The 10,009-nt window shown below is 39.7% G+C and overlaps 1 pseudogene; it reads right to left on the minus strand.

Moving 5' to 3' along the window:
• Window positions 1-2,956: 2,956 nt before the first annotated feature.
• LOC139405812 (telethonin-like) lies at window positions 2,957-4,320 on the minus strand (annotated as a pseudogene).
• Between the last annotated feature and the right edge of the window lie 5,689 nt (window positions 4,321-10,009).

The raw sequence follows: 10,009 nt of genomic DNA on the forward strand, positions 1-10,009 counted from the left end.
AGGGTTTTCTAATGATCAATTAGCCTTTTAAAATGATAAACTTGGATTAGCTAACACAACGTGCCATTGGAACACAGGAGTGATGGTTGCTGAAAATGGGCCTATGTACGCCTATGTAGATATTCCATTAACATTTCTAAGTGACCCCAAACGTTTGAACGGTAGTGTATGTTTTGAGAGACAAATAGTGCTCATTGTGCAAATGTATGCCTATTTGTTTTCAATAAAAACTGGAGACCAAAATGTGTTTACATGCTGTGAAAATTCTAAGCCAACCCCATCTTTTTTGTCCCATAGTTGGGCACACGTCAGTTTTGTTGCTAAACAACCAACCCATCGATTAGTGAATAGGAACCATGTGAACCATGACTAGAGAACTGTGCAGCCATATTTCAGAGGCAGTGCCTTTATAATAGTGGGGTATAACGTCAGACTGTTCAAAAGAGACAAATGTTTATCCATGAAACAGGATCTGGCCTGCCAGCCCAATAAAGTGAGTTAGATAAGGATAGATAAGACAGGTGTGTCTTCCCATGCTTTATCAGCTTCCTGAACCTGCAAAGCTCTATTGAGACTCATTGTGTGGCTGTGTGATCAGCAAGGCCTTAGTAGACAATGATGTGTATAAACCCTGGAATGCTAATGCTATGTAGTGGCCAGTGAGAGGCTTTGAAGCTACTGGCTGCCATATTGGTACTCCCCAGAAGGAGCCGTTCTCCATAGGAATTAATGGAATTGTACTTTATTTAAAAAAAATGTTCAAAGGACAAAATTACATGTATTTAAGTATTTCTTTGTTGTAGTGGGGACAGCAACATTTGTAAAAAAAAATTAAAAAAAATGTTTAAATGCTTTCAGGAATATTTTTTTAGGTGTTGATTTAGAATTTTCAGGTTCAGTTCACTTAATATAATTTAAAAGTATGCATTATGGTGTCTGTAATAGAATATACTTATCAAAAACAAATGTAGACATTAATACATTTATTTTATAGCATTAAAATGGCTCCGTTGTAGCTTCAAAACAGCGCCCCCTGCCAATATTTAATTAACCGTAGTACTACATTCGGGTAGGTATGGTAATCCTTGAGGCATAGTAATCCTCTATCTGCTGTATCTATGGCCAGGAACAAGTTTTTTCACCCCACCCCAGACAAGGGTGCTGGTTCTAGGCTGAAGCAGTAGCCCAGGGTGCCCAAGGTTCCTATGTGGGAAGGTGGGACAGAGGTGTGGAACTGTAACTGAACTTGAACTAGTAGGACCATGGACGGGACCTCAAGAGATATTTCAGCTTCTGCTAATGTGATGCCTAGTCACTCTACCCCTGCCTTTATGTACATATATGCAAATACCTCATACCCATGCACAGTGTTATATTTCTGGTACTGCCTGTATATAGCTTCATTATTTTGTATTTTATTCCTCTTGTGACATGTATAATTAGATTTTATTGATTTGACTGGACTTTGACAGCAGTGCTCTGCAGAGTGGGGCAACTACACTGAGTGTACAAACATTAGGAACACCTTTCTAATATTGAGTTACACCCCCTTTTGCCCTCAGAACAGCCTCGATTCATCAAGGCATGGACTCTACAAGGTGTTGAAAGTGTTCCACGGGGATGCTGGGCCATGTGGACTCCAATGTTTCCCACAGTTGTGTCAAGCTGCCTGGATGTCCTTTGGGTGGTGGACCATTCTTGATACACACAGGAAACTGTTGAGTGTGAAAAACCCAGCAGTGTACTACCATACCCAGTTTAAAGGCACTGAAATATTTTGTCTTGCCCTTTCACCCTCTGAATCACACATACACAATCCATGTCTCAATTGTCTTAAGGCTTAAAAATTATTATTTAACCTGTTTCCTCACTTTCATCTAAACGGATTGAAGTTGATTTATCAACTGACATCAATAAAAGATCATAGCTGTCACCTCGATTCACCTGGTCAGTCTGTCATGGAAAGAGCAGGTGTTCTTACTGTTTTGTACACTCAGTGTATACTGTGTGACACCAAGCTGTTTTTCTGTAGTAACTGTATGTTCATGATGCCACCTTGTGGCATAGATGTTTAACTGTATTATCAAATACAACATTACCACAGAAATGAATTAGTATAGAGTACCACAGTATGAGTCATAATACCCATAAAACCTAGTGGTCAAAAAGGGAAATGGTTCCAATATTTTTTCCACCATTCATTTTCCCGTAGGGGATTTAGAAACACTTCAAATAAGGGCTGTGTTTTGTGTAGGCATACGTGACATTTTAACAACTGTGTAAAGGTGACTTTTATCAATATATTTGCCTGTATTTACCCCCCCCCCCCCCCCCCCCCCCCCCCCATGTGGCTACCATAAAGAACTACAAATACCATGATAATTTGGATGAGCCTGAAGATTTGAGGCAAAGGTAAAATTCTCTGGATTAACTATCTAATGTTAGCTAAATATAGTAATTAATAAATTGGCTACATTTCTTTAAATTGACAATCCTGTCAACTGTCTTGGGCAAGTTTTAAATTGGCACAATACCTGTTAGAAAAGGTGTCAGCTAGATATGACCTGCAGGAGCTTGCAGGGATTTGCAGTCTTGCATGATGTCTACTTTGATGATAATTAGTATTTTCGAAACTGAGAGTAAATAATGGTGAATATATTGATAAAAGTCAACTTGTCCAAGAGATATTTACATGGTTTTCAAAATGTCTTGCCAGGGTAAGTTTACATGAAACACAGCCCATATTTCCCTATGGGAAAAATTGTGGAAAAACGATTGGAACCATTTCCCTGTTTGACCACTATGTTTTATGGGTATTATAACACCTCCACCGTGGGGCTCTATTACACAGAACCTTTAGAATTTTGTTACTGATGTCAACTATAGGCAAGTCTGTCTGTGAATGAAATGAAATAAACACACCTGTGAAAATACATACTGAATGGGTGGGGGATGAGATCCCATAAATAAATCCTTTGTTTGGATTCATTTTTATTATTGCATGTATTTGTTACATTACAGATCACAGTACACCAGTCAAAATGTTACACGTAGGTATAGGAAAGGCATTTTCATTTCCATCTTGATGCTTCACCACTAGATGGAGACATTAGCTTCTGTTTCCTCGTATCGCAGCACCAGCTAATGTCCATGACAATACCTTAAGAGGTCCTACATGAGGTTTGCCAATAAAAAACTTTCCTAGGTTGAATATACTGACCATGATATCTATGATACTGATCAAGAAAATGTTGTCAATTCACTTTATCCTTTCCACATGTTAACAGCTCCCTCAACATAACGTTCAGAGCCAGAATTATGTTAAAAGTCTCTTTATAAAGAAATTAATAATTCCCTTCACCTTTCCCTTTGCCCATTTACACATTGCTGATATAATTTCCTCTGATTTGACCTCCAACGTCCTGCATTCATTCTTCCTTTTCAACCCCTGAAGGAGTGTGAAAAGTCACGTGTTGGGGATATAAGACTAGATGCCCTGAAGTTAATACGGATAGGTTGGGAGACTTTAGGCAAGTCCTTAGTGATTTCAATAATCTCCTGTTTATCTGAACATACTCCTTTGGCGATCGTCTCAAACTCCATGATAGACTTGTACTCTGATGGAGAGGGAGATCTGTACAGGTCTTTGGGTGAGGCGGCTTTGCTGGGAGTGAAGATGGGCACACAGTGTTCTTGTACGGCAGCTGGTACTCCTTCAGCATCCCACCCCTTGTGCCCATCTTGATCCTCTGACTGGGGTTTCTCTGGACCAAGAAAAGAACCACCTGTTTCTGCTTGTAGGTCTCCTTTCTCGAGGAGTCGTTTTCAAACAATGTGGTCCTGGAGTCAAGCAATAGTGTTTTTTAAAGAGCCGTTTGAAAGTGTCCTGCTGTTCTTAGACACATGATTAGTAAGACCAATATAATCTTTGTGAAAATGTGTTAATTTAGTGAATGATGATAATGAATTTGTGGCACACATTGAACATGAACAACAGCACTTGGCTGGAACAGTGATTAAAAGCTCAATTTGATGAAACTATCGATCATGCTAATGTACATACTGTTGTTCTGGTCTCGTTTCCATCACCAAGTCCAGCCAAGTGGCCTGGTAGGACTCCTTCTTCTCCTGGTCCTTCTCCTTTACATCGCAGTGGGCATTTACCAGATACACATCCCCACTGTTTAGACTGTTAATCTTGTGTGTGTAGAGCATAGTGGAGAGAGAGGTGAGAGAGTTGACTAACTCCCTGTTAGATGTGCTAATCTATAGGCTTCTCTGGGACTTGCTTTTGGCTGGAGATGAAGGACAGTTGGTCTGTGTGTGAGGTTGTGTGTTGTACTGTGGTTCTCCAGAGCCTCTTATAATGTTAAGGTTCTATTTTTACCCTACTACATCATACCATTGCCAATGCTGTCACCGTGGTTGGCTCAGGTTGGTTGGTGTTTCAGGTTGGTTCACAGCTGTCCTGTGAGGAAGGTAACCAGTTGAAAGAGTGACTAACACCAATTTAATTTAATTGAGTTGTATTAGCATTGTATTAACCACACAAACAGGTTAAAGGTCAGTCATGCGCCTCAGACTTCTCAGATACCTCATAGGCTAAATGCTTCAGGATATTTCTCAAGGTAATATGACCTCTGGTACCAGAGTTGAGCACATAGTATACATTGTATTTAATCTTTCAAAGAATTGTACAGTTGTATAAATAAACCTAGGTGGAGACTTAGAGTAATGTTCAGAGTCCATTGTTCTTGTATCATGCGTCAAAGTTTTTATCATCAGTGCATGTATTAGTGGACAGATTACCCAGGTATTCCTCAGTAAGGGTTGCCCTGTAGTTACATCGGTACAATAATTCCATGTGATGATGTAGAGGTATAGATCCTGGAAATGCTAGCATGCTATCTGGAAGTTTTGCAATAGATGGACCTCTCTTTACATTGTCCTTTAACAATACTGATTTTGTCACTGAACAGATTGACCAGATTTGAGTAGTAAATAATATATTTAAGATATTTTCAACATCAAGGCCTTTTTAGCGATGCCATGCATGCTATCTATATAATTTTCTAAAGAAAACAGAGAATTGTACAAGTTTATGTGTGCCTTTACTGATCACCAATCATCACTTTGGACAAACAATATGTTATGCCACATTTGTCATAGACCAACTGTGGGTCTCACAAGCAAGTTGTTGTGTATACAGTTCCTTTCTGTTAAATGTGATCTTTGCTTAACACCATTTTAATAACAACATGGTAGATTAATCATCGAAACTAAGAACTGACTATTTAGATGTGATCATTTTCTTCTGATTATAGTTTTAGGGAGGAATACAAACACCAAACTACACTGAACAAAAATATACAGTTACAGCTCATATAGGGAAATCAGTCAATTTAAATAAATAAATTAGGCCCTAATCTATGGATTTCACATGACTGGGCAGGGGTGCAAACCGGATGTGGAGGTCCTGGGTTGGTGTGGTTACACGTGGTCTGTGGTTGTGAGGCCGGTTGGACGTACTGCCAAATTCTCTAAACCGACGTTGGAGGTGGCTTATGGTAGAGAAATTAACATTACATTTTCTGGAAACAGCTTTGGTAGATATTACTGCAGTCAGCATGCCAATTGCACGCTCCCTCAAAACTTCAGACATCTGTGGCATTGTGTTGTGTGACAAAACTGCACATTTGTTTGTGGCCTTTTATTGTCCCCAGCATAAGGTCCACATGTGTAATGATCATGCTGTTTAATCAGCTTCTTGACATGCCACACCTATAAGGTGGATGGATTAACTTGGCAAAGGAGAAATGCAAGGATGTAAACAAATTTGTGCATAGACTTTGAGAAAAATAAACTTTTTGTGCATATTTTTTATTTAATCTCATGAAACATGGGACCAACACTTTACATGTTGCGTTTATATTTTTGTTCAGTATACATTGATAAATCATGGGTGATGGGTCTATGAGACAGTATAACGGCCTCTGATTGAGGAACATCAAGTGCCCGCTGGGGAAATTATTTGGGGTCATTCTGTAATGTGCATGGGCAGATTTCAGAGTCATTGCCAGATCAACACAGCCTCAGAAACAGACACCCTGGCTGTCAACCTCGGCAGCTTTTCCCCAGCCCCAGCCACTTTCTGAAGCTATGTCCCAGCCAGACCCTGCGCTATTCCCTTTCTGTCCCACTGAAAAGGACACTATGATGAAACAGCTTTATGCCATGAGTTCAGCGGGTAGGCATGTGAGCAATGATTGATGCAGTGATGGAAGATTGAAAATGTCTCCCTGAACTGACATTCTCTGCATACAGTGCCTTGCAAAAGTATTCATCCCCCTTGGCTTTTTCCTATTTTGTTGCATTACAACCAGTAATTTAAATTGACTTTTATTTGGATTTCATGTAATGGACATAAACAAAATAGTCCAAATTGGTGAAGGGAAATGAAAATAATAACTTCTTTAAAGAAAAAACTGCATACGGTATTTATTCCCCCCCTTGCTATGAAGCCCCCAAATTAGATCTGGTGCACTCAATTACCTTCAGAAGTTACATAATTAGTTAAATAAAGTCCACCTGTGAAATCTAAGTGTCACATGATCCAGAGTCTGCAACACCACTAAACAAGCGGCACCATGAAGACCAAGGAGCTCTCCAAACACGTCAGGGACAAAGTTGTTGAGAAGTTCAGATCAGGCTTGGGTTATAAAAAAATATCAGAAACTTTGAACATCCCACGGGGCACCATTAAATCCATTATTAAAAAATGTAAAGAATACGGTACCACAACAAACCTGCCAAGAGAGGGCCGCCCACCAAAACTCATGGACCAGGCAAGGAGGGCATTAATCAGAGGCAACAAAGAGACCTAAGATAACTCTGAAGGAGCTGCAAAGCTCCACAGCGGAGATTGGAGTATCTGTCCATAGGATCACTTTAAGCCGTACGCTCCACAGAGCTGTGTTTTACGACAGAGTGGCCATAAAAAAGACATTGCTTAAAATAAAAAATAAATAAGCAAACACATTTGGCGTTCGCCAAAAGGCATGTGCGAGGCTCCCCAAACATATAGAAGGTACTCTGGTCAGATTAGGCTAAAATTTTGCTTTTTGGCCATCAAGGAAAATGCTCTGTTTGGTGCAAACCCAACACCTCTCATCACCCCGAGAACACTACCCCACAGTGAAGCATGGTGGTGGAAGTGTCATGCTGTGGGGATGTTTTTCATCGGCAGGGACTGGGAAACTGGTCAGAATTGAAGGAATGATGGATGGTGCTAAATAAATGTAAATTCTTGAGGGAAAACAGTTTCAGTCTTCAGAGATTTGAGACTGGGATGGAGATTCACATTCCAGCAGGACAATGAACCTAATTATACTGCTGAAGCAACACTTGAGTGGTTTAAGGGGAAACATTTAAATGTCTTGGAATGGCCTAGTCAAAGTCCAGACCTCAATCCAATTGAAAATGTGTGGTATGTCTTGCTGTACACCAGCAGAACCCATCCAACTTGAAGGAGCTTGAGCAGTTTTGCCTTGAAGAATGGGCAAAAATTCCAGTGGCTAGATGTGCCAAGTGTATAGAGACATAACCTAAGAGACTTGCAGCTGTAATTGCTGCAAAAGGCATCTCTACAAAGTATTGACTTTTGGGGGATGAATAGTTGTGCACGCTCAAGTTTTCTGTTTTCTTGTGTTGTTTCTTGTTTGTTTCACAATAAAAAATATTTTGCATCTTCAAAGTGCTAGGCATGTTGTGTAAATCAAATGATACAACCCCCCAAAAATCTATTTTAATTCCAGGTTGTAAGGTAACAAAATAGGAAACATGCCAAGACTTTCACAAGCCACTGTACCTCATACAAACGTTCCCTCTTTCCAGCATTGAAAATGTACTGTCGATGATTCAGGAACAGAACAGTCAAAGTTGATTATGTCACAATTCAGTGCCACATACCATTGTCAGCAACAGGTGCTGCAGCTGTTCTCATACATTGCTCCAGGAAGCTACATTGGTGTCACAAAGCTTAGTACTTCAAATACATCAGCAATTCTTCAGCCCAACTTCACATGGAAAATTAAATGAACAAGCTGTCACAGACTATGGCGTGGGTTCTTGGCATTACCCTCTAGCCGTGAGGCTGAAACTTAGTAAGCTGGTATTGGGCAATGACAGTTATCTTGGATTCATCCCAATGAGAACAGCCTGTTCTGTTGAATCCATCAGTTCCTGTTGAATCCATCAGTTCCCAAGGAAAATGTATGATGCAGAGTTATCATGGCACTGAAAGTAAATGAGCAAAGGTTCATTTCAAACAACAACAGAGCATAATGTTACTTCTGATTAAATCTAAAATATTGGTTATCTGTTTCCTCTGATAATGTTTTTTATAACTTTATAACATATAAAATATGATTAATCACCCTGGTATCAAGACTAATTCAAGGTTGAGTAGGCTAAGTAAGAAGTGTGTCCACAAATGTAGTGAAATTTCTATTATATGTAAATAGTTTATGATTAGTGAAAGCCATAATGTAGTTATTTTGCTAGATACTTCACCCTATTCGCAGAAATCGTATTTTGTCTAAGTAATTTTAGCTGTCGGCTGTGGCGTTAGTTGTTCGCTCTGAACTGATTCAAACTGATTCACAAATCATGGGAATGTATCGTGCTTTGCAGACTGACTCCCAGAGGCCGGTGTTGCTAGGAAACCCCCTGCACTTGCGGGGCAGGTGGCCTGCTCCCTTCGTGGCTAAAGCCAATGTGAGAAACGTGCCATTAAACATTTTTGCTATGAAACAACATAAATACGTGACTCTGCCCCACAACAATTATTTGCTAGATTCATGATAGTGTTGTTCGACAAAGCAAGGAAAGTAAACTTCAAAACGTTATGTTTTATTGGAATTTGCAGCTGTTGTTAGTAAGTAATGAATCTGCTAGCTTCTGACATGACTTTCTATATCTTTAAGTGTCTGATATCGCTGATTAAGACATTTCAATTAGGTCTGAATGGTGAGGAAACATGATAGGGTTGATGGACATAGACGGGGAAAACATGACATAAAGTCCAAGACACGATCCAGTGGGATAATCAGAAGAGGGAAATTAATGTGTGATTAAGTTAAAGATGCAGTCCGGGATCTTAAGCACAACACATTTGTAACATATTGTACGAAGTGGATTCATAACATTTCATACAAATTGCAAAAATGTAACATGTCTTACGAAATGAATGACAAAGTACACCATTGGATTACATAGTAAACAAAAAAATGTGTACCCGTTTTGGCTTGTGAGCACTACATTCAAAACTACTGTCTGAAATTATCCAAAAGTTCTGGAGCATCACTTTAATGCCTGATGACAAACTGAATTATTCAGCTCCATTGTTCCTACAAACCAACGTTAGTGGGCGTGGCGTATCGGAGCAAGGAGTTTGAGTAGCCAGGCATCTTTAATTCTGCACCATCAGGAAGGATGCAGTGGTCGTCCACTTATATGATGGAGGCTACTTGTGTGAAAGAAACAGCTGCTGATGGGACAGCGTGAAAATAAGTGTTTTTCAAGTTACAGGTTTTCTAGTAAATCTTTATTTTCTGAAGGCAAGTCAAGTGCTATGCTGCCAGACCCAATCCCCCCCAGTTGAGAAAAGAGGAATGGGCAGCACCTTTGACCAAAATTAGATGGTATAGAATGCAGCCGAGATTGTATGCTATTATTGTGTTGATGACATGTGACCCCCTAAACACGACTTCAGTTACTGTAGTGCACTGCCTCTCATTTGTTTTTATAACCTGATAGTCCTACTATCTAGTCGCTAAGTGTCTCAACTCAAGACTTCTCAAATGTATGTGTCAAGATGTTACCAGACATCAAGATGATGGCTAAATCCTATGCATGACATTTGGATTTTTGTTACCGATTTTTGTCCCCAAAATTGGCTACAATTGATACACTGTAGGCCTATGCTTCCTATAACCATTCCTGCCATCTG

This window comes from Oncorhynchus clarkii, chromosome 3, assembly GCF_045791955.1.
Source record: "Oncorhynchus clarkii lewisi isolate Uvic-CL-2024 chromosome 3, UVic_Ocla_1.0, whole genome shotgun sequence".
Lineage (NCBI taxonomy): Eukaryota > Metazoa > Chordata > Actinopteri > Salmoniformes > Salmonidae > Oncorhynchus > Oncorhynchus clarkii.